This window comes from Lissotriton vulgaris, chromosome 1_1 (genome assembly GCF_964263255.1).
Source record: "Lissotriton vulgaris chromosome 1_1, aLisVul1.2, whole genome shotgun sequence".
NCBI lineage: Eukaryota > Metazoa > Chordata > Amphibia > Caudata > Salamandridae > Lissotriton > Lissotriton vulgaris.
This window is the reverse complement of record NC_141685.1, coordinates 949,635,069-949,659,867: the sequence shown is the minus strand read 5'-3', so window position 1 is coordinate 949,659,867 and position 24,799 is coordinate 949,635,069. Positions and strand designations below refer to the sequence as shown.

Here is a 24,799-nt window from a genome sequence, read left to right as displayed (position 1 = left end):
ATCTGCACTTAATTAAGCTTAATTAATTCCCTAATTGTAAACGACACTGGTGCACAACCTTTTTTAACCCGCAGTGGTGCCCTACGTCAAAACTCCTTGGTCCCCCTACCCCTTTCTAGTCATTTCGAGACCTTGTCCAATCTCATTGGAAAATGATTGACAACCCAAGGAAATCTGACAAACCTGTGAAATCAACTACTCGAATGTCAGTGTGCCTGCCAACCTTCCCCAGTACCCAGCCAATTGTACGCTTAGATATGGCTCAAAACGTAAACAACTCCAGCTGAAATCTTAGACTGTTATCCTGGAATATTGCAGGGATACGCCAGAAGCTGGTTAATGAAGACTGGCTATCTTTTATCCGGACCTTAGATGTAATATGTGGCCAGGAAACCTGGTCCATGGACCCAATTCCCATTGATGGGTTTAATTATTTTTGTTCACCTGCAATTCCATCCCCGGCAGGGAGGGGTAAGGGTGGCTTGGCCGTGTTTGTATCTGTCAACATTAAGAATGTGAGGATAAAAGTAATAGAAGCTAAACCATGTTTCCAAATTTGAAAGGTCCCTCTGCCTAAAATGTCTAACATTATTTTGCTAATTTTTTATTTTAATTTCTTTTCCGCGTGGCTGGTGGGCATTATCAAACCACTGAGGCATATATTAACGGACTCCTTATACTGTAAGGGGAGATACGTATCGATTAAATGGGCCAGTAGTTTTAATATAGAGCAGTGTGTGCATAGTGGTAATCGTATATGCAGGGTCTTAGATGGGGAGAGGGAAGATGCTAGCCACTTTTTACATTCTGCATTCGGGGAAGCCCTTAACAAAATAGAATGTTTGAATAGCCATTTTTTTTCATCTGACACCTCAAGTCCAAATTCTGTTAAGCACTCCACTTTTGTGGGAAGAGACACGGGCAGTACAATAGACTTTGGGGCAGATTTACAAGGAACTGACGCATTTGCATAGATGCGTCAGTTTCCTTGCGCCAGCGCCAAATGTCCTTCCACCACCATGGATGCACTTGATTTACAATACAGTGCTCTACGGCGCAAGGATTAACAGATGCGTCAGATGGCCCAAAAGTGACGCATTGCTGGAGTTGCTCATGAAAGTGACGCAACTCCAGCAATGCGCCACACAGATAGGTGAGTCCCATTCAAAAAGCCCTGTGTCATTCCTTACACCTGGTCTGAGCAGGCATAGGGATTTTTGACGCAGTGAAGGCGTAGAGTGACGAAATTTCATTGTGTCAGTTCTACATGGCTTTTGCTTGGGAATGCACACCCTGCATACATTATACCAGACGCAGGTATAATGGGACGCAGGGCTTTACAACCTGACACATTTCCCTAGATGCGTCCGTTGTAAATTGACCGCATTTTTTGCACTGCCGTTCAGTCAAAAAAAGTGATGCAATGGTGGCGCAAGGGGCTTGTAAATCTGCCCCACTGTGTTTGTCTCTGAGGATTTGGCTTGGAGACTAGATCATTAGGAGGTGAGGCCTCACTCCTATAGGGACCACAATCTAGTAATCATTGGTTTTGATACATCACTGAACACTGGCCCTTTTACCTCGCCTAAACGTCCTGTAAGTTTCTCGGCAAACAGGGGTATCTGAATAAAGTGGGATCATATTGATCCACACATTCTTCACAAAGATCTTATCACCGAAGCTGGTCTGGATGTTTTCTGCTGCCTCCCTCCCAACACCAAGCCTAATGTGATTTGAGAAAGCTTTACAGCCATCGGTGGCGCTGTTGCCCGTTTGCTAACAAGCAACAAGCCAATTTTCTATTTGCTTATCGCATTCCTGGTTTATTTCAGAATGTACATTAGCACTTATATCTCTCAAGAAGGCCACTAACACCCTCTCAGGAAATATAGAAGAAATTAGGTTAGCAAGAAAAATCTATAAACTGGCGCTAGAAACAAGGGAAAGAAAAATTCAAGCGAAAACCTGGGAAGATCTTGATACGACGGCCAACCTGAAAGACAGCAGGTTGTTTTGGGAAGTTGTAAACCATCCCTTTTTCTCAGATATCCCAGTCTATAGCATAGATTGACACATTTTAGAACAAGACTGTATCAGTTATTTTACTGATGTTTTTAACCCTCGTAATTTGACGGCTGAACCCTCTGTAGGAACAGCAATCGACTCACTCTTTTTTAATGAGAACTGGCTCAATAATTTTATTAATATAGCAAAAGTCACTATGGCTATACAGAGTGCAACACCAGGAAAGGTTCCTGGCCCCGATGGCGTACCAATAGACCTGTTTAAGAGTAATTCAGAACTGAGTCACAAAGGTACTCAGAGCAGTTGCCAGGGAATCCCCGAGTGATTTGTGGCGAGGATCCACCACAGTATCGATATACAAAAAAGGGGACAGGAATCTCATGGTATGCTATCACCCAATTTCATTGTTAGACGCTACAGCAAAAGTATTAGGACATGTCATATTGGGAAAACTTGAAAAATGGAAATGGGAAGAAGCAAACTAATTTTTTCCAAGGTTCAATATGGGTTTCGCCGGCTCTAGGGACCACTGAGCAAGCACTAAACCTATCCCTCATCATGGGAAAGTACGTCAAGGCCTGGGAAGGTGCACTACACATTGCTTTTACGAACCTCTCCTGTGCCTTTGACTTGATAGAGAAGGGGAAACCATGGGAATTGATGGAGCTTGCAGGAGTGGAACTCCATTTGTTGAACCTTATTAGGAACCTGCACTGGCATACGACTACAACAGCACAAAGAGCGTACACGTATCATAATGGTAGCAAGAGGGGCAAGGCAGGGCTGTGTTTTAGCCCCATTTTTGTGTTTATTTTATATTAATGTTTTGGCTACAGCCCTGAGCTCCAGTAGTAATGACACCCCTAGAATCGGCTCTAATCCAGTCCCGGTTTTACTCCATGCGGATGACGTTTTAATTGCACAAACCCAGAACGATTGCAAAAGCTTTTAAAGAGTTTTAATGTTTTTATGACTAATTTACACCTTGAAGTGAACCATCAATAATCTTATATTTTAACTAGCAGGCCCGAAATATACAAAATCAAAAAGCTTTTTTATAGGTGCTTTTTTATAGGCGCGCCGCTGCCAGGCGTCGCATACATGATTGGCTCCTGAGGCGGAAAGCCGGGAGCAGGGGATATTATTTTTAAAACTTGCTGTGTTTGACGAATATTGTGTTTTTAACTGGCACCTTCACCTACCTGCATCTCTTGGCTTCCCTTAAACAGCGCCACTCGCTGCAACGATTTCCTAACTTCATCCGCCATTCCCGAGGGCGAGGCGAGACACGCCCCCTCGGCTGGCCACGCCCCCCGCCAGACCTATAAACAGAGCGCGCCGCTGCCAGGCGTCGCATACATGATTGGCTCCTGAGGCGGAAAGCCGGGAGCAGGGGATATTATTTTTAAAACTTGCTGTGTTTGACGAATACTATGTTTTTAACTGGCACCTTCACCTACCTGCATCTCTTGGCTTCCCTTAAACAGCGCCACTCGCTGCAACGATTTCCTAACTTCATCCGCCATTCCCGAGGGCGAGGCGAGACACGCCCCCTCGGCTGGCCACGCCCCCCGCCAGACCTATAAACAGAGCGCGCCGCTGCCAGGCGTCGCATACATGATTGGCTCCTGAGGCGGAAAGCCGGGAGCAGGGGATATTATTTTTAAAACTTGCTGTGTTTGACGAATATTGTGTTTTTAACTGGCACCTTCACCTACCTGCATCTCTTGGCTTCCCTTAAACAGCGCCACTCGCTGCAACGATTTCCTAACTTCATCCGCCATTCCCGAGGGCGAGGCGAGACACGCCCCCTCGGCTGGCCACGCCCCCCGCCAGACCTATAAACAGAGCGCGCCGCTGCCAGGCGTCGCATACATGATTGGCTCCTGAGGCGGAAAGCCGGGAGCAGGGGATATTATTTTTAAAACTTGCTGTGTTTGACGAATACTGTGTTTTTAACTGGCACCTTCACCTACCTGCATCTCTTGGCTTCCCTTAAACAGCGCCACTCGCTGCAACGATTTCCTAACTTCATCCGCCATTCCCGAGGGCGAGGCGAGACACGCCCCCTCGGCTGGCCACGCCTCTCCAACCTCCCGATCCACCGATATAAAGCATGTGTCTTGGCAGGAAGCGCAGCGGACGAGCGCAGCGGGCGCGACTTTTGCGCGCCGAAGGCGCACCTAAGGCAAGCCCGTCTGCGCCCGTCCGCGGCCGGACGGGGCTAGGGGCACGACTCCATGCCAAAACTTTGACTTACTCTACCAAGGACCTTACTGCCCTCCAAGGCCATTGGCCACTCCCGGATTCCATCCGCAGTCTGATCTCCTCACTAGGCCTTGCTCCTTCTTCTCCCATTGCACCCTACCCCCTGCTGCACGCCCCCCCGTCACCTTGCCCCCCTCCCCTCGACCCCCTCCCCCGCTCTCCGGCATTGTCTGTTCTCCTACTTAACACCAGGTCAGCGGTCAAGCACCATCACGAGCTGTTTGTCTTACTCGACTCAGAGAAACCTGACATACTGCTCCTGACCGAAACATGGTACTGTGACTCCTCCCTCCCTGTTCTCCTGGCCACCCTACCCCCCTCCTACGTGGCCCTGCGGGCCGACCGGCCGACAGGCAAGGCTGGTGGTGGGGTCGCCCTAATCGCTCGGTCGGAGCTGAACTTTCAACCACTCTCTTTTCCCCCTATTCCCCCTACTGACTTCCTGGTAGTTCGCTCTCTCTCATTTCCCCCCCCATCACTTGCCTCCTAATGTACCGCCCCCCTCAGTCCTCGCCCTTATTCTTGCCGGCATTTCAAGACCTGTTGGCTAACCTGCTGGTCAACTACGCCTCGGTCTTGGTGCTGGGGGACTTCAATTACTGGCCCTCAGACCCACATGAGTGCTCAGCCTCAAAAGATTTTACGGATTATCTTTCATCCCTCAACTTCGTGTCACACATATCCGTCCCCACCCATTCCCATGGGCACACACTGGACCAGGTCTGGTCCCTTAACCTCCCTGTGGCTTCGGCTGCTGTCTCGCCGTGCCCATGGTCCGACCACACCCTCATCTCTTTCTCCATTCTCCGAAACCTCATGCCCAAAATTCCGCACACCAAAAACATCTGGGCGCGGAATTGGAATAGACTGGATTATCCCTCCTTGACCTCCTCACTCCGCAACTCCACTCCCACTCTCGCTGGCTTATCATCTGCCTCTCAAGCCAAGGCCATTAACACCTGGCTGGCTGGAGGCTGCGACTCAGTGGCGCCCTTACGTCGCATTTCCATCCGCCGACCAAAGGACTCCAATAGATGGTTTAATGACCACCTAAAAGATCTCAAACTGAGCGCCCGACGGGCGGAGAGGCAATGGAGGAAAAACTACAGTCCCTTATCAAAAACACACTTCTTATCAGAACTGGCTAAATATAAAACAGCAATCCTGGCTGCAAAAACCTCCTACTTTTCGCTAAAAATAACTTCCGCAGAAAACAAACCCAGGGAGATCTTCGGCATAGTGAATGACCTGGCATTCTCAGACCGAACCTCGTCCCAAATTCCTCCTTCCCAGCCTCTCTGCGACCAACTTAATATCTACTTCTTAGAGAAAATTACTACCATCAAGTCCAACATCCCACCACCCTCGTCTGCCTTCGTCGATCCCTCCCCCCCTTCCGTTCAATGCCCTTTTACCTCCATTCCCCCCTTCACTCAAGACTCTTTTCTGGAGATACTTCCTAAAGTTAAGTCGGGGTCTCCCGCGGACGTCTGCCCAGCACGAGTTCTGCAGCATATTTACTCCGGCTGCCCTGACCCCCCCATTGCCTTCCTCAACAGTTCTCTGGCACAGGGCGTAGTGCCCTCTGTGCTAAAGGCAGCTACAATAGTGCCCATCTTGAAAAAACCTGGCGAGGACCCCTCCATGCCGGCCAACTACCGCCCCATTTCCCTGTTACCCTTTTTGGGTAAGGTGATGGAACGCCACGTCACCGCGGCACTTAGCGCCCATGTTGAGGCAAATGGAGGACTGGCATCCCGCCAAGCCGGGTTCCGTCCCAGGCATTCGACCGAATCAGTCGTGGTCGCAGTCTTAGACAAACTCAGAAAGGGCATGGATGAGAACAAACACCAGGCACTGGTCCTCCTTGATCTCTCCGCCGCCTTTGACACGGTGGACCATACCATCTTACTTACCCGTGTCAAGGCGGCTGGTATCGGGGGATCAGCTCTGGTCTGGCTCTCCTCCTTTCTGAGGGACCGCACTCAGGCGGTTCGGCTGGGCGACTTCACGGCCACCCCTCTCCCTGTCACTTGCGGTGTTCCCCAGGGATCCTCTCTCTCCCCTTTGCTTTTCAATCTCTATATCTTTCCTCTCATTTTCGCACTCCAGCAGCTGGAGGTCACCGTTTATAATTACGCGGACGACCTCCAGCTCATCTTTGATCTGTCCCCCTCTCCTCTCTCTGTCTCTAATTTCCAGTCAACTATGACATTCATCAGGGACTGGATGAACCACAACTACCTTAAGCTGAACCCGGATAAAACCGAGCTGGTTCTCACTGGTGGTTCATCCAGCCCCTGGAACTCCTTCTTTTGGCCCCCTTCTCTTGGTCCCGCACCTACCCCTTCCACCACGGTCAAAACACTCGGTGTTAAAATAAACAACCAGCTCACACTCCATTCACAAATTGGTTCCGTGGTATCCTCCTGTTTCCTCACTCTCCGCACTATCCGCACTGTTTCCCGTTTCTTTTCCCCCCTGGCACTTAAGATCATCATGTGATATCGCGACTGGACTACGCAAACGCTCTCTACCATGGTATCCCCGCGTACAGCCTGCGTAGACTCCAGATTATTCAGAACCAGGCAGCCCGGCTGGTGTACGGCCTTCCTCGCTATCACCATTCCACCCCCCTTCTCAAGGAGCTTCACTGGCTCCCTGTAAAAGAACGTTCTCTTTTTAAGATCGGCTGCATGACCTTCCAGGCCCGCCAGGGCACTGCCCCCGCTTTCATCTCTTCATTAATCAACCTTTATGTACCTGCAAGAGAACTCCGGTCTTCCTCCAAGTCCCTTCTCCAGATCCCTCGCTTCACACGCAAAAAGTGGGGCGGGCCAACTTTTCTACCCTGGCTCCAACATTCTGGAACTCTCTCCCCGATCATCTCCGCTCTGCCACCCAGTACCTCCCCTTTCGTAGAGATCTGAAAACGTTCCTCTTCAGCCAGGCCTTCCCTTCTTAAAACTCTCTTAATGTCTCCTCTCATCCTTTCTTCCGGTCTCTCTCCCTCAGTTGCTGATCCCCCTAGCGCCAAGAAACCGCAAGGTGTACGCTGCGCTTTAGAAATATTTTAAATTAGAAATACATTTTAGGTGATACTCCAATTACCAAGATCTCCCATTTTAACTACCCAGGTATTTTATTTGAAGCAGATTTGACCTGAAGAAGGCTCATAAATCAAAGAACTCAGAAAATGCGGACATTCTGTGACTCGATTTTAAAATTTGCAAGAAAGCTGGGCCACAAGCCTCTAAAGGAGATGACTCAACTTTATAAGAGTAAAAGCCATGCTGTGGGAACATATGGAGCAGGTATGTGGGGCTACAAACCCCTAAACAGACTGCAGACAGAAGGCTCTTATCTATACCCAAATCTACCTATAGCTTCATTTCGCACCTTGAACTTTGTATGTGTTTTTTTGAAGGTGTTGTTAAAATGGCTCCATTCTTACTATGGGTTAAGATGTGGAGCACCTCTGAAGCCAGCTTCTCTAGGTGTGTGTTGAAGGACTGTTTACATTTAAGAATTAAGAAGGAGATATGCTTTATGAAACTGGAAAATGTTCTTAAGCCTGTTGACTGTATGTATTTTATTCTGTCATTTTAATGAAGGATATGTCTCTTTACTACGAATGCATTTTTCATGCATTCCATTACAACGTGGTCGTTACAACGACTGCATTGTTTCAGTAAAAACCATTACCTCTCAAGTCGTTACAACGACTTGCTGTAGGGGGTGCGCTGGACTTAGGAATAGTATTATTTACTCTTCCTACTCCAGTTTGTGCAACAGCAGGGAAGGTGTTGGATTTACAATCCAACACCAGCGCGCCCCCTACAACAAGTCGTTGAAAAGACTTGCGACGTAATGGTTCACGTTAAAACAACACCGTTGTTGTAACGACTGCGTTGTAATGGAATGCGTTGTAGCACATTTGTAGTAAATGATGTCTCCGATGAGGTACACATGTGTTTGATGAGGGTCACCTATTGACCTCCGTTGATGTGGCGTTGAGGTACAGCACTGTGCAGCAGCAAATCAGAGAAACCTTGAAATTGGCCATATAAGATGGCATGGAGTCTCTGTCCTGAACCCGAGGTTCAAGCAATCCGGATGAAACAGAAAACCTGGCTGGAACCAGCTAGTTGCGAAAAATTGAGGATGTTTGTCTGTTGAGTAGACCCCTCGAAAACTTCATAGGTGGATAGTGCAAACTCTGAACTGCAAGATACTATCTGTCACCGGTATCAAACACACAAACAACTCTTTCTGTTCATTTCAACTTCAATAGATGTTTGGCAGAAACCACAGCAAGAGCTAACATCAAGGGACTGCAGTGCTTGACATGAAAGGTGCTTCTCTATATATTGAGCCGGTTGCATGTCTGATTCTTTGTCAACAAAGTATGACATTCTCACACCCTGAGAGCTTCGCATAGACTGTCCTGAGAGCTTTGAAGTGATTGCGAAGCCTGCTGATTACCCAACATAGACACTATATTGTGTAAAACTTGTTCAGGGTAATACGCCTGGCACCAATTTACTTGGCTACCCATTTCTGGTTTATATTTCTGCATTTCATTTTTTCTCTACTTCTAAATGCACATTGGGCATATACCTGTTTTAATATACACCTCTGGCTGGACATTGATCTCTACGAAGTAGGATAACTTTTGTATAGAATTGTGTCTGAGCCCAATCCCCACACCACTTGTCTCGGTAAGCCTCTCGGTAAGCCTTGACTGAAGGATCACTGGTGATTAAAGGAAACAAAGTACGTCTTGGTTAAACATTGTAAGCACAAATATCTATGGATCTGGGACAACAGGTAGCATAAGGCAGTGTGGTCGTAAACCTGCCCAATGTCTTCGACAAACTATTGGATTTAGAGGAGAAGCTGTGCATGCCAGTCCATCTGCAAACAGGTGCTTGAGTGCAATTTTTTAGCACCCAGGAGCTGAAATGTTTAAAACACACCATCTTCATAATCGAAGGACAGTATTTTGCTGTGACATACAATGTATTCAATAGGAATACTAAACTCTCTATTTTAATATTCCACATTTCTGTAAAAAGACGTTTTTATGCAGTGTGCATATAACCCGTTAAGCTTTGTACACAGCATCTATTATTGGCCTTTTAATCTTGTGGGCACACAGCTTGATAGGTTTAGGGCCCGATGAGGCATGTTTGAGCCTGGCAGTCAGTAGATTGGGCCGATGGGCCACCAGAAGACAAAGATTATGGCATAACAAGATGTTTGTCCATACCGGCTTATTTCAGATCCGAAACGTCAGACATTGATGCTATGCCGCAGAGGCCCTTGAGTGACTGTAGTCTTGTGGAGAGGTGAGTGAGTGAAGGTACTGCAGGCTGGTATGAGTGCTATAAGAAACAGGCCTTATGACTCTCTACCACAGGTGTGTATATAAGAGGAAGCTGAGTTTTCCAGGAACAGGGTAATGACAATTCCCTGCAACCTGAGGTACACCACACTCACGTGTGGTGAAGGGGTGTGATGGAACTAAAACCCTCATGCAGCAAGGTAGACTGTGAACCATCCTCTTTTTGCTTTTTTGGCCTGTTCGTTGGGTTGCCTCGGTGGACATGAGCTCACTGTAGGTGTCCCATGCATTGCTTCATCTTCCGCAGCATAGCACAAGCGTTTGCCGGGCACTGGCCCTGCTCAAAGTGCACCTCACCTGCAACAGAAGGTGACGTCAGTTCCCTGAGCAGGCAGTGGGTAGAACAGCTGGTGTATGGTCCTATATACTGATATCCCTGGAAGAGGGGCTTCTGACCCTTTCACATAAAAACCGCTCAGTCCTTCATACCATTGATTCTCCAGGTCCTCTTACTGTGTATTGTGTGATTTGTGGCATGTGAGATATATGCTGTTTGCGTGGTATCAACAGGCGCGTCCATCTGCTCTGCGAGTAGCGTGTTCTGAGGGGCCATACTAATTGCAACTAAATATGATGATTTCATAACCTCCTTGTGTAGGTGACAACTTGCGCATTGCTTCGCCTTAAGCAAGAACCACCTGGAGAGGTGGAGAAATACACGCCTTGCGGGTCCAGAGCGCTGCTCGACAACAAAGAATTCACCAACACTGTTTTAGCTACCAGGGCTGCTGTGCCCTCACATCTACCCATATCCAACTTACCCATGCTCAGGGTGTCTGGCCTGTGCCCACCAAAATGCACAACTGCCCATTTTCTTGCATGTTGCCATCCTCTTTCTGCTGTGCCTAGAGCTATCTGAAAACAGACGATACCCCCTATAGGAATGCGCTGCTTCTCTTCAAACGATATTCCCTGTGATCATTTGGCGCCACCATCTCACCACCAGTGAGGAAAATGGGCCCTGCGTTAGTTGGCTGGGATTGTGGGATTTAAACATTGTACTGTTTGACTTCCTTTCAGTGGCCCCTAAACTGAAAGAGAGCTAGTCCTCCAGAGCCCGTTCCTTGTGTCCATCTGGACTACTGACAAACATCTATATCATCACTTGGGAGAGATATATGGCCAGAAACAGGTCTCAGTAAGTTGGCATTCCCAGGCGGGCTGGGACTCGAACTAAAACAATCGAAAATCGGAGTTGGTAAAATCCTTGTTGCTGCGTCATCCCTTGGCGACTTGCTGTTGGACTACTCAAAAGACACAAGTAAGGGCCATTGCTTAGAGGAGTTCCCAATAGTAGACACATCCCTTGTAACTTCCTAAGAAAATGAGATGTACAAGCTTTGTACATACAAAAATTCAGATGAGTAATATTCCAGAATAGTGTGAGTTCTAAAGGAACACACCATCTGCTGCAAGAGTATTCCATCTTCCAATGAATGATGATATTGAACCCCAAAAGTGGAAATTGGAAATTATTGGGGCATTTGTGTATTCTGCCACACTGTGGACAGTAACTTTGGTCAACTCTCGAGGTGAAAACTTAGGACAATTCAAAATAACACTGAGTGAATTGCAGCCTAATCCCTCAACTGATTGAAGACACAGGAGGACACCTTGAAATACATGGTTAAATAAAGATATCTGAGCAACAAGCAAATGACAAACTCTGTGAACGAAGGGACCTGTCAAGATACTGTAATAAGCCCTACTTGAGTTGTTAGTTGTGGTCTATGGTATTTGTTCAGTGGAGGCCTAAAGATTACAATCAGGGCGAAACATGTCAACATGAGAGGTGGCATTTAAACTTTTAAACCAAGTAGAGGAGAGGATGTTGCCCTACGGCTAGAGCGTTCAAAGCTGGGGAAACAGGTTTGAGTCTCTGCAACGACGCTCAATATTTTGAGATTCTGGGCAAATCACTTAATCTCCCCTTGCCTAACAAAAATGAATGTGTCCTCATGTAACGAAACTGGTGCTATGTAAAGCGCTCTGATACCCGATATCTTCGGGCCTAGTTCGTGCTATATAAAACTAAAAAAAAGTTAACAAATAAGATTCTTTTGTATAGATTAAGCAGAAATAAATTAATGTTTCATGAACAATGCCTCTTCTTGTTTTAATGTATACACTCTACAAAATATTGTGTTGTGTCTTAAAGAGCAACCAGGACCATTAAACATGTTTTTGTTTAAAATGTAAGGAATTAGGTATAGGTTTTGCTCAAAATTTCCGACTGAAATAAAACATTGGATAGAGGACATATTGGTGCCACAAAAGTAGATTTAATTAGTAATAGCGAGTGCTGCATATCAAAGAATATTATGAGGAGGCCTTGCCTAATACACTCCGAATTATTTGAAATAGTAAGTGGAGCCTAGTAGGAACATTTCTATGTATAAAGATTACCTGGAGGAGAAGTCTGCACGGATGCCTCAAGGACGGGAGCCCTACCCGGGAGAAACAATGGTATGCAGACCAATGGGCCACATCAGGACTGGGAGTGTTTACATCACAGGGTGTTCCCTGACAAGTCAGGATCATTGAAAGACTACAGGGCATATTCACAAGAAAATGTCAGAGTGCGCAGCTGTGCCAAAGTTGGCAGCGCCATGCACTGACATTTTAAAAATAATTGTAGGGATGTGCCCTATTCACAAGAAAACGGCGCATCCCTGTGTTTCTCCTAGTGCTGGCACACAAAAAGCTTCCTAGCGCCAACGCAGGCCCTCTGCCGCCATGTTGCAAGGGTGTCTGCGCTGCAGGGATGTCTGTTTATGTGCAGGAAGGAACACCTTTGTGCACATAAACAATCAATAATGGTGATTTGCACCTTCTATGTTTGCTGCTGAATGCAGCACACATGGAAAGAGCAAAAAACGAGGACAAATTATTAATTTCCCCTTGTTGTGCCATTCTAACGCCTGGTATTCCATGGCGTTAGTTTTTGGCGCTGCCTTGGTCTTGTAAATCTGGAGCAGCATCGAAAAGCAATGGGTGTTGCGGTGGAACGCCCACAGCAACACCCATTGCCCGCCCCTTTGCCACAGAGGATTGCGAAGGAAAGGGGCATATTACAAGGTGGCTTTAAGCCATGCAAAGTGACTTAGCGCCACCTTGTAAATATGGAAAATGGTGCTGCGCCACCAAAGCATCAAAAAAGGGACGCTGAGTGGTGCTGATGGCTTGTAAATATGCCCCTTGATGTATTGGATAGTTTGCACTGACCTCTTAGTGATAAACCTCTTCACCTTCACCTCATCACGAAGGGGATACAAGAGTTTTTTCTTTTCACTGTAGATCTTTGGTGTCTATTTCACTGGACATCATGGGGTGGCCTGATTTCAAAACAATTTGGACCATCTTTATTCACCTAAAGGTTCAGAAGATTATGTAGTTCAAAGGTCTGGGAGACCATATATCCAAGCCAATTGTTCCCTTAGTTGCTTTTGGGGACCCGTGTTTCTAATGGGTATCTCTTGGACACCTAACTGATAACAAGTATACACCTACAAAGTTGAAATGCCCCACTGAGGACCTACTACAAGTATTAAGGAGACCTTTCGAGCTTGGCAGAGTGGGTGCACCACTGTGTATCAGCAGTGCTTCCATCCTACTAAACTTGCAGTCCCCCCCACTCCATTTAGAGTCAGGGAGAAGCTCTGGGTTTACACTGGTGATGCCTATGTACAGAGAGACAACGCTCTGTGGTTCACGGCCATTATTTTTTTCAGGTGTTGGGAGATAGTTTTCAGAAAACTGTGGGGCATATTTGCAAGGAAATGACGGAGCACAGAGATGCAGCAAATTCTGCCGAGCCACGCTTCACCATTTACCCCTTGTGCCATAGTGCAAGGGTGCCTGCGTTGCAGGGAATTATAGTTTATGAGCATGAAGGTGTCCCAATCGTTAATGCCATTTTGCTCTTTCTATGTGTCCTGCATTCTGCAGCACACATTGAAACAGCAAAAAACGAAGAGAAATAAAAGTTTTTCTCCTCATTGCTCCATTCTAACGCCTGGTAGTTCATGGCATTCGCTTTTGCTGCTGCCTCGGATTTACACCTCTTTTTTATCTGGGGCAGTGTCAAAAAGCAATGGGTGTTTCGATCTAATGCCCACAGAAACACCCATCGCACTCCCCTTTCACGCAGATCCATGCATGAAAGGGTACCATATTTACAAAGCGCTGTTAGGCCACAAAAATTGGCTTAACGCCACTTTGTAAATATGGTGCAGGGCATTGTGCCACCGAACCTCAAAAAAAAGTGACATTCCAGTTGCACAATCTCCTTTGTAAATATGCCCCTGAGTGTTGCAGAGTGTACATGTCAAACATGGCACCCACTTGGCAACAATCAGCATCTTCCTGTCTGGACGGGATCGCCAAACATGGTGGCCGCCGCTGACCTGGTTGGCTGCCTGCCACATTCTAAATGAGCCTCTTAGGGCCTGATTACAAATGGTGCGTTAAATTGCCATCTCTACACAAACATCTGTTTACAAAAGAATCGCAATTACAAGTGGTGTGATGTCTATTGCACCCGGTGCTCACCAGGTGTGATAAAGATGGAAGCCTTTGTTAAATGTCTGGTATTCACAGAGACATGCAGGTTTTGGAGCATTAAGCACAAAAATCCATGTTATTCCTCAAAAGGTCAGAACATGCTTTAATTATTGCATTCAATATATTCGGAACACATCAGTGTTGGGTTTTATCCGATGCAATATTTATATCACCCAACACAGGCCACTTGCAAACGGGCTCTAAGTCCATTCCGACCAGCTATGACCCCAGAACATTGGCTTGCAACACTTTGAGTAAGGACTGGTCACCATAAATTGTGCCAGGTTTTCCTCTTCTACGGACTACAGAACCTCCTGTAACTCCATTACCTGGACTCTTGTTCTGATCCGTTTTTCACTTGTCACCCGGAAATCGTCACTAAATGCCTTGAGGATCCCAGTTCACTTCCGTTTTTTTTTAATGAGATCGCAGCAGCTTGACCTCAAACACTCTGAGCTAACCCCAATTGCACCACAGCTCCTAAGAAGCTAGACCAGAGAGCAAACATATCATGGCACAGTCAGTGGCATAGCTAGCCCTTTGGCCGCCTGTGGTGGTCCCTGAGTTTGCCACCCCGCGGTGGCCGGAGTGAAGAGCCGGGGTTCAGATGCCTACCCCTAGACTGCGGGTAAGAGCAGTGGGAGTCCGCCGCCCCCTGAACTCATGCCACCCGGGGCGGACTGCCCCCTTGCTAAGCCATAGGGCATAGTGGATACTCTGTAACATTCTTTCTAGCACGGCAAGCTCTATCATACAAGAAAATATCATCTGACAGACATATTGCTCCGTTGGGTGAATATTTTCCATTATTGACTCCAATTAGGCAATAGTTCCTGCAAACAATATTTAGGGTACCATCATTTGTCATGTGATATCTTTGCCTCATGCACGTGCAATAGTCCTTGATGCCCTGGTATACCAGTGGTAAACAACCATCCTTGCCCCACATACTCCCTAGCAACCAAAGACCGCGTCAGGGCCAGGTCCCCTGGGAGATTGGTGAAGAAGGCCCGCGTGCTGCTGACAGCTGAGGGGCACCTTATAGAACTATAGAAAAGAGGACGGTTAGTGAGGAGGGCAGGTAAGTGGCATGTGCTCAAGCCTGGGTGGACATGGAAAAGTAAGGTATGTGAATGGCGACCAGTTCAGCCTCAGATCGCTGAGAATCCGGACTCCTGTCAAAAGACACCAGACAGAGTCTCTGTGGCTGGGCTATTGCTTGCGTCATAAGTGCAATGAGTCAGTTAGTGTTCCACTGCACCATTGCGACACGTGTGAACATTCTGTCAACAGCTGGGCGGTGTGCACCTGTAAAAAACCATTCCAAAGCTTCTTGTGTGAGCCCCACCATCCTCTTACTTTTTGCTCCCTCCAGGGATGGTCCCCTTTTTGCAATGTTTTCCCACATGTGGCTACTAAATACCACCCAAGTGTAGCTGCTGTGTGCACAAAGCATGCTCCACCCAGTTGGAGAGCACACAGACAACTCCTCCTTTCATCCTGTGCAGAGTCTAACCTCCCTGATGGACTAAGATTGACCGCTCGGTTGGGAGCGGTGTTTGAGAAGATGGAATGCAGGGTATTGGTGCCCCTATGGTGAAGTCTACACATCCCCCTGACTATATTTCAGTGTGAACACCCTGGCATAAGCCATTCTCCTTACTACTGGTTTTAGCGAAAACAATGTTTCCTGTTGGAGAAACACCGCTGCCCCTTGAGTTGTGTCTCTGTGTTACGGCTGAGATGCGACAGGTTATGTCCTGATCCTCCTCTTCTGGATAGGTTTGTCTCTGGGACTTCCTACTGGCTGGCTCAGAGCTGGAATCAGCATCCTTGCCCAGTTCTGGCCAGTGTCAGTCTGCCATGCTCATGAAGAACCTTACGAAGTACAATTGCCTAGAATTTCGGCCGCCAAGATCTTAATAGAAGTATCTTTTCAAACTGGATCAGCACCCTCATAAATGATGAAAATTGGACTGTACGCTTTAGTTATTCGAAGAACTGTCTGCCAGAAGAGATGTCTCTGCCTCTATGAGTGATGGACTCCATGACTGGAATGACCCGCCCTCACCATGAATAACCAGTGTCCAGCCCGGGTCCGCGACCCCGCTCCACGATGGAGACGGGTGCTGCTTGAGCAAAGGAGAATTGAGAAAAGAGGAGCAGATCCTGGGGGCCAAGCCAAAATTGAGGTAGCACCTAGGAAAAACTGGTAGCCCATGGGGGAGCTGAGATTCCTGTGTCACAGAACTCTACCTATCTCTGTCAGTGACTTTGGGCCTGGGATTGAATGTCTGCCTCGTGCACTGTGTGGGTGTCTGCGGTCTTCTAATGCTTCCCAAGGCCCAATGAGGCATCAAAGAACCGGAAATAGGGATCTCACAGATCCTAAACTGGAAGGCATCCTCTTCCCAGAGAAACCTCAAAGTTTACTGGTCCCTGAGGCACCCCATGCTGCAGGCCTGAAGACAAGGAACAATAAAATTGTCAACTGCAACCCAAGTTCTCAATCTGTTGCGCCTTGTTTTTTTCTCGGTAGACCCAATCAAAACTAAAAGAGCTACAGGAACCAAAAGACCCACGATGCATCCAAATATTTTGCTTCTAACCAGCTTTTTCTGAGATACATAGGAGGCAGCACCAAAATTAAGACCAGGGAAAACCTGGTCTTAAGTTGGCGAAACGAGGAGAAATGCATTAATTTTTCCATGTGTGCTGCCTTGTGCAGCACACATGGGAAAGGCAAACTGCCATGGATTGTTTATGTACAGGAAGGTCCCCCTTCCTGTACATAAGCAATCCTTTAAAAACAAATGCCATTTTGTGACTTTCATGTGTGCCGCATGAAGCACTACACATGAAAATGACAAAATGGCATTTTAGGATTGTTTATGTGCAGGAAGGGGGACCATCCTACACATACCCCATCCTCCCCTGCACGTTGGCACCCTTGCACTATGGTGCAAGGGTGCCTGCGTTGGCGCTACACTGCTAAGTGTAGCCCCATCGCAGGCGAAATGCAAGGATGCACCATATCCTTGTAAATATGGTGCAGCCTTGCGTTTCTGAGGTGGCGGAGTGAGGCGTTAAGCCATGACGGCCAACGCCTCACTCCGCCACTTCCTCGTACATATGCCCCTGAGTTCCAGGGGAGGCCAAGGCTGCAGGAAGGCCTGATAGCATGTGTTAGCATAAGGAAGTTTCAGGCTATCAAGAAGCCCAACGACCTTTCTTGTGATCTCACCTAAACCTTTCCAGCCAGTAGAACTCTGGGCAAGTGTCTTGTAAGAGACGCGCATGTGAAAGGGTAAAAAGTGAAGAGAACAGATACTACAGACTAGTGACAGCTGTATGAGCAGGCTGATACATGATCTATAGTGCAGCAGGTGCAGTGGAACTGGGGACCTGGAGCCTGTGGGGCCAACTGCACCTCAATTAAAGCTGTGTTTTACTACCAAACAAAGGGATAGGGCCCCATTTTCTTTGATTGCATTAGGGACCAGTGCACCCCTGCTCGACCACTGAGCTGAGTTCGGACCCCTAGCCAATCCCAGAGTTAACCTAGAGTGCTTGCGGCAGGCGCCCCTGGAGAGCCAATCAAATGTAAGCGCGCCTCAGCCTAACAGAGCAAGGAACATGATCCGTGGCCGCGGGGGTCAGGGAGAAGAAATGGCGGTCGCAAGGCCTGGCGCTGCCTGGTGCCCCCAGACACGGGGGGAGGAGGGGGCTGAATCCCTTTGAGCCCAATGGGCGTTGCGCGCCTGCATACAGTGTTACAAAGAGCTACAGACGCAGCGCTACATCGATGTGCACATGATGACCCACACACGGAAGTGCACACAGCAACATGCAGGGCCACGCATGACGCCAGACAGATGTACACCAAGTGAAACGCCCAAGAGCACACTGAGAGCGGACTCACAGAAAGAGCTTCACTCCTCAGCCCCATGGTCTCTGTTCCTCGTGTTCCTCGCCACACGAACAAACGTGGTGCCACAAATAGCTGCAGAGTGACACGCGGCTCCTCATTTCTAGGGGTACCCAACGGATTTGAATCTCCCTCCTGCCCCGTACCCCGCCAATCTCTGTGCGTGTTACAGCAAGAGGGCCGTTTCCACCTGCTGCCGGCACTACCTGCCTGACTCCCATCATGCAACGACCAATCACACCTCACACCAGCGAGACACCTATGACCGGCAGGTAAACACGAAAGCACCCTGATGCACAGAGTGAAACACAGACTGCTTAGGGTGCTAGACGGCTACACATACGTAGTAACTCACACTAACATATCACCACACACATGGAGACAAACACAGCAGGTCACAGGCACACTGAAACATGCACATGTGATGTACCACAGAAAACCCGTGCCACGCACAAAGATAAATAGAGACATACACGGAAGCGCACGCACATACAGCGAGAAAGGCACAGAGACATATGCAGACAGATATAAACAGAGAAAAAAGGAAGGTCCCTTGGAACATACTCTCACACATAAAACACCACACACAGCTTCCTAGACAAATTCACGTTACGTCCACACTAACCGTTACAAAACATTTTGGATTCTACCATTGCACCTGCTCTAACCACACACAGTAGCAGACACACACACACACACACATAGTGAGACATACAGATACAGGCGTGTGGGGGCACAGAGCGAAACATACACAGTGACTTAAGGAACGCAGCCAGTGACACACACATACAGTGACGGAAACAGACACATGGAGCCACATAGAGACACATACACGTAGAGAAATACACAGTAACCCATACACTTATGTACAAATATATTGTGACATAAATTTGTCATACAGTGGCACATAGAGAAACGCAAATGATGACACACAAATACACCTACGGTGACGCAGCTAACGCTATTGAGAGACAGTTACACGCAGTGTCACAGAGAAATACACACAAACAGGAAGAGAAATAAAAGTGTGTACAAGATGAAACTGAAATACACAAATGCAGTTCATTCACAAAGGGCAACACGCACCGAAACAAACACATTACGTAAATCATAGAAACACACAAATATATGTGTTATTGTGCTTTCACACTTGTACAGCATAGACACAAACACGTTGGGACAATTGGTTTCACAAACAGACACACATTGTGATGCATAGAGGAATACACAAAGTGACACTACACTGAGATAAACACATACAGTCACACAGACACATCCACAATGATGCAGGTGCACACGCCCACACACACACACACCAACCGACAGTGTCATACTAAGACACACACATAGTAACACATGGAGATACACACTCAGTGAGGAAGAGATGCACAGAGTGACATTATATGTGTCACAATGGGTGTGTGTCACCACGTGTGTGTAACAAGTAAGGTGTGTGTGTCTACCTGTTTCACTGTGTGTGTCTCTGTGTCAATATATATGCACACATAGACACAGAGACACAGAGACACACAAAGAGAGGCAGGTATAAACACACCTTACTTGGTACACACACGTGGTGACACACCCATAGTGACACGGGGAGAGAATTCAAACCCACAGTGGCATGCAGAGCCACACACCAAGGCACACGCAGCGGCGCCCACACACCCACTCAGCGGGGGCTCACCTGAGGGAAAGGCCGAGGCAGGGTTCCCCCTCTCTGGGCGCCGGCGGCTGGCGCCCCACCAGCACCCTAGTGCCGCAGATGCTCAGCCCTCGCAGGCGGCGGATTGGACGGCGAGCCGCGGAGAAGGCTGTCGGCGCAGTGTGGGCGACGCAGCCGGCACAATCCTGGACCCAGTCCCCTGCCGCTGAGACATCGACTCACGGGGACACGTAGAAAGAGACGCCCCAGTCGGTGCGCCTGCTCGCCCGTGGCTGGGAAGGAGGTCTGGGCAGGTGACGCGGATGGGGCTGCTAGCCCTGCCGCTCCTCCACGACGCAGACCATGAGGCCCTGGTTCAAGCACCCGTGTGTCCTCTGCAGTGCCGACATCTGACGGGTTTCATATGGGAGCTGGGGTTGTAATGGTGCAGGGAAGACAGATCCTCAGCAGAGATGCCCGGCAAGGATGTCCGACGCCAGAGGGATAACTGCGAGGATGCTGAGAGGGACCTGTGGAAAGCTGCCGAGAGTCTGCCGATGCGGCTGCGAGGATGCTGGTAAGCACCAGGGTCCAGCGAGGATGCAGAGAGGACCCTGGGAACGAATCAGAAAGGACCAGTGAAGGGGCGCCGCGATTCTGGAGGTACGTGTGCGAGGGATGCCGTGAAGCTCCAGTACCAGTGCAACGATGCTGAGACGCTGGATGGAGCCGTGGCAGGGTGTTGTGACGCTGGAGGTGCGCGTGGAAGGATGGTGGGATGCTACAGGCACGGATGCGAAGATGCTGAGATGCAGGTGGGACCAGCGGAAGGATGCTGTGACGCTGGATGCACAGCAGCGAAATCGCTGAGACGCTGTATGCGAGGCTGAGGAGATGCTGGGGTGCAGGAGGACGCCGTGGACGCGGAAACTCTGGAGATCCTGTCTGTCAGTTTGTTCTTATCTCATCGATTGATTATTATGCGCTGCGCGCCGCCGAGCTAGCTTCACAGCGCTGTTTCTTAAAGGTCAGAATTCTCCTCCGATCCCGGCCGTACATGGCTATTGATGTAATTGCTGGATGCGGCGGGAGGTACCGCTGCCTGGATGCGGCGGCGCTGGCTGGAGGAGCCGCTGGCCGGATGCGGAGCCGTGATGCTGAGGCTCTGTGCTTGTGGATGGTGTGTGCGCCGCGCCCCCTCCTCTCTGCCTCAGCTCAGCTGCCTGTGGTGACCAAACCGGTCTCCCCTGCTGCACCTGCCGCCTCCCGGCACTGCCGGCTATAGCATGATGGACATGGAAGACGGGGGGGGGGGGGGGGGGGGGGAGGAGAGGGTCTGGAGGGAGCCTGTGGAGGGTGCCGAGGCACCGGAGGTACTGCTGCAGGTGTGACGGGCGGATAGAGACCGCTGGAAGGGTCCAGGTCCAGGCAATATCCCTAAAGGACACTGGAGGGACCGCTGGAAGGGCTCAGGAGGTACCACTGGAGGAATGCAGAAGGTAGCGCTACTAGGATGTGGGAGGTAGAGCGGGATACAGCTGAGATGATGCTGTAGGTACCAATGAAAGGATGCTGGAGTTAGAGATAAGGATGCTCGAGGGCCGGTTAAAGGAGGATGCAAGTGCCGCTGAAAGGGTTCAGGTACCACCCAGATGATGCTGAGTTACAGCTGGAAGGGTGCCTGAGGTATAGCTTTGAAACGCTTTTAGTACCGTTGAAAGGAAGTCCGAGGTCGCATTACCAGGATTCTGGTGGTACGACTGAAAGAAGGCTCGATTTACTAACCATCAGGATGCTTAAGGTATTCATGAAGGAATTCTAGTGGTACCCTCCTTGGATACTGAAGGGATCAGTGCCCCTGAAAGAATGTTGGAAGGGCATCTTAAAGGATACGTGATGTACCACTGGAGGTAGCAGTGCACGGTTGCAGAGTTAAAGCTGAAGGAATGATGGAGGGGCATCTGAAAGGATACGTGATGTACCACTGGAGGTATTTACAACAAGGGGTGGTGAGGGACAGAGTCTCTGAATTAAGCAGAAAGCTCTCACCCAGTCAAGAGATCAGGGCTAGATCCAACACCGTTTTTTAGCTCACTGCACCATCCCAGTTTCAGAACCTGGCTGTATGCAAATTAGTCTGTTCCTGTCCCAGTGCATGATGGGAACAGGGCAAACCAAACTACAAAAGCCAATTCTTACACTGGGAAGGAAACAAGCTCCCGGGGACCGGTTTCTGGCATTACAGCCGTCTTCGGCCCGGTTTGCTTGAATCCTGATGGTGCAATGAGCAAGGGTCTCACATCTGAGAATACCCTTCCACGCTTAGGGTGGACAAAAATATTTACAACAAGGGGTGGTGAGGGACAGAGTCTCTGAATTAAGCAGAAAGCTCTCACCCAGTCAAGAGATCAGGGCTAGATCCAACACCGTTTTTTAGCTCACTGCACCATCCCAGTTTCAGAACCTGGCTGTATGCAAATTAGTCTGTTCCTGTCCCAGTGCATGATGGGAACAGGGCAAACCAAACTACAAAAGCCAATTCTTACACTGGGAAGGAAACAAGCTCCCGGGGACCGGTTTCTGGCATTACAGCCGTCTTCGGCCCGGTTTGCTTGAATCCTGATGGTGCAATGAGCAAGGGTCTCACATCTGAGAATACCCTTCCACGCTTAGGGTGGACAAAAATATTTACAACAAGGGGTGGTGAGGGACAGAGTCTCTGAATTAAGCAGAAAGCTCTCACCCAGTCAAGAGATCAGGGCTAGATCCAACACCGTTTTTTAGCTCACTGCACCATCCCAGTTTCAGAACCTGGCTGTATGCAAATTAGTCTGTTCCTGTCCCAGTGCATGATGGGAACAGGGCAAACCAAACTACAAAAGCCAATTCTTACACTGGGAAGGAAACAAGTTCCCGGGGACCGGTTTCTGGCATTACAGCCGTCTTCGGCCCGGTTTGCTTGAATCCTGATGGTGCAATGAGCAAGGGTCTCACATCTGAGAATACCCTTCCACGCTTAGGGTGGACAAAAATATTTACAACAAGGGGTGGTGAGGGACAGAGTCTCTGAATTAAGCAGAAAGCTCTCACCCAGTCAAGAGATCAGGGCTAGATCCAACACCGTTTTTTAGCTCACTGCACCATCCCAGTTTCAGAACCTGGCTGTATGCAAATTAGTCTGTTCCTGTCCCAGTGCATGATGGGAACAGGGCAAACCAAACTACAAAAGCCAATTCTTACACTGGGAAGGAAACAAGCTCCCGGGGACCGGTTTCTGGCATTACAGCCGTCTTCGGCCCGGTTTGCTTGAATCCTGATGGTGCAATGAGCAAGGGTCTCACATCTGAGAATACCCTTCCACGCTTAGGGTGGACAAAAATATTTACAACAAGGGGTGGTGAGGGACAGAGTCTCTGAATTAAGCAGAAAGCTCTCACCCAGTCAAGAGATCAGGGCTAGATCCAACACCGTTTTTTAGCTCACTGCACCATCCCAGTTTCAGAACCTGGCTGTATGCAAATTAGTCTGTTCCTGTCCCAGTGCATGATGGGAACAGGGCAAACCAAACTACAAAAGCCAATTCTTACACTGGGAAAGAAACAAGCTCCCGGGGACCGGTTTCTGGCATTACAGCCGTCTTCGGCCCGGTTTGCTTGAATCCTGATGGTGCAATGAGCAAGGGTCTCACATCTGAGAATACCCTTCCACGCTTAGGGTGGACAAAAATATTTACAACAAGGGGTGGTGAGGGACAGAGTCTCTGAATTAAGCAGAAAGCTCTCACCCAGTCAAGAGATCAGGGCTAGATCCAACACCGTTTTTTAGCTCACTGCACCATCCCAGTTTCAGAACCTGGCTGTATGCAAATTAGTCTGTTCCTGTCCCAGTGCATGATGGGAACAGGGCAAACCAAACTACAAAAGCCAATTCTTACACTGGGAAGGAAACAAGCTCCCGGGGACCGGTTTCTGGCATTACAGCCGTCTTCGGCCCGGTTTGCTTGAATCCTGATGGTGCAATGAGCAAGGGTCTCACATCTGAGAATACCCTTCCACGCTTAGGGTGGACAAAAATATTTACAACAAGGGGTGGTGAGGGACAGAGTCTCTGAATTAAGCAGAAAGCTCTCACCCAGTCAAGAGATCAGGGCTAGATCCAACACCGTTTTTTAGCTCACTGCACCATCCCAGTTTCAGAACCTGGCTGTATGCAAATTAGTCTGTTCCTGTCCCAGTGCATGATGGGAACAGGGCAAACCAAACTACAAAAGCCAATTCTTACACTGGGAAGGAAACAAGCTCCCGGGGACCGGTTTCTGGCATTACAGCCGTCTTCGGCCCGGTTTGCTTGAATCCTGATGGTGCAATGAGCAAGGGTCTCACATCTGAGAATACCCTTCCACGCTTAGGGTGGACAAAAATATTTACAACAAGGGGTGGTGAGGGACAGAGTCTCTGAATTAAGCAGAAAGCTCTCACCCAGTCAAGAGATCAGGGCTAGATCCAACACCGTTTTTTAGCTCACTGCACCATCCCAGTTTCAGAACCTGGCTGTATGCAAATTAGTCTGTTCCTGTCCCAGTGCATGATGGGAACAGGGCAAACCAAACTACAAAAGCCAATTCTTACACTGGGAAGGAAACAAGCTCCCGGGGACCGGTTTCTGGCATTACAGCCGTCTTCGGCCCGGTTTGCTTGAATCCTGATGGTGCAATGAGCAAGGGTCTCACATCTGAGAATACCCTTCCACGCTTAGGGTGGACAAAAATATTTACAACAAGGGGTGGTGAGGGACAGAGTCTCTGAATTAAGCAGAAAGCTCTCACCCAGTCAAGAGATCAGGGCTAGATCCAACACCGTTTTTTAGCTCACTGCACCATCCCAGTTTCAGAACCTGGCTGTATGCAAATTAGTCTGTTCCTGTCCCAGTGCATGATGGGAACAGGGCAAACCAAACTACAAAA

At 48.7% G+C, this 24,799-nt stretch overlaps 1 protein-coding gene across 1 annotated transcript in view; it reads right to left on the bottom strand.

The window, feature by feature from the left end:
* Positions 1 to 20,978, bottom strand: part of ASIC1 (acid sensing ion channel subunit 1) — a 547,380-nt gene extending 526,402 nt beyond the window's left edge. The window contains exon 1 of the mRNA XM_086959338.1: positions 19,879 to 20,978. The gene's annotated coding sequence lies outside the window, so the exon portion shown is untranslated. The remainder of the gene's footprint in view (positions 1 to 19,878) is intronic.
* Positions 20,979 to 24,799: the final 3,821 nt, after the last annotated feature.